The sequence below is a fragment of the Dermacentor variabilis genome, chromosome 1 (assembly GCF_050947875.1).
Source record: "Dermacentor variabilis isolate Ectoservices chromosome 1, ASM5094787v1, whole genome shotgun sequence".
NCBI lineage: Eukaryota > Metazoa > Arthropoda > Arachnida > Ixodida > Ixodidae > Dermacentor > Dermacentor variabilis.
In genome coordinates, this window is record NC_134568.1 from 175,627,029 (window position 1) to 175,627,445 (window position 417).

The 417-nt window shown below is 52.8% G+C and overlaps 1 non-coding gene across 1 annotated transcript; it reads right to left on the reverse strand.

Moving 5' to 3' along the window:
* On the reverse strand, nt 1-75 carry TRNAY-GUA (transfer RNA tyrosine (anticodon GUA)). Its single transcript has one exon. It is a non-coding gene; the product is annotated as a tRNA-Tyr (tRNA).
* Nucleotides 76-417: the final 342 nt, after the last annotated feature.

Consider the following 417-nt stretch of genomic DNA (forward strand, 5'->3'; position numbering starts at 1 on the left):
CGTGCTGGTCCGGGACTCGAACCCGGGACCACCGCCTTTACAGGGCAGCCACTCTACCATCTGAGCTAACCAGGCGGCTAGCAGATGGCAGGGCGAAGTCGAATTTGTCGACAACGCTAAGCAAAGGCAAATGTTTGCAAAGGCAAGCAAAGGCAAACACTTGCACTTGCCTTTGCTTCGTGTTGTCGACAAATTCGGCTTCGCCCTGCCATCTGCTAGCCGCCTGGTTACCTCAGATGCTAGAGTGGCTGCCCCGTAAAGGCGGTGGTCCCGGGTTCGAGTCCCGGACCAGGACGAATTTTTCTTCAACTCTGAGGCTTTTCTTTCGAGAAACCCGTATGGGTTTCCTTTGTAGCAATTGCTACAAACGGGTGGATGTCTTATTTTCCCTTTATTCATTACTTCTCTCCACCTTGC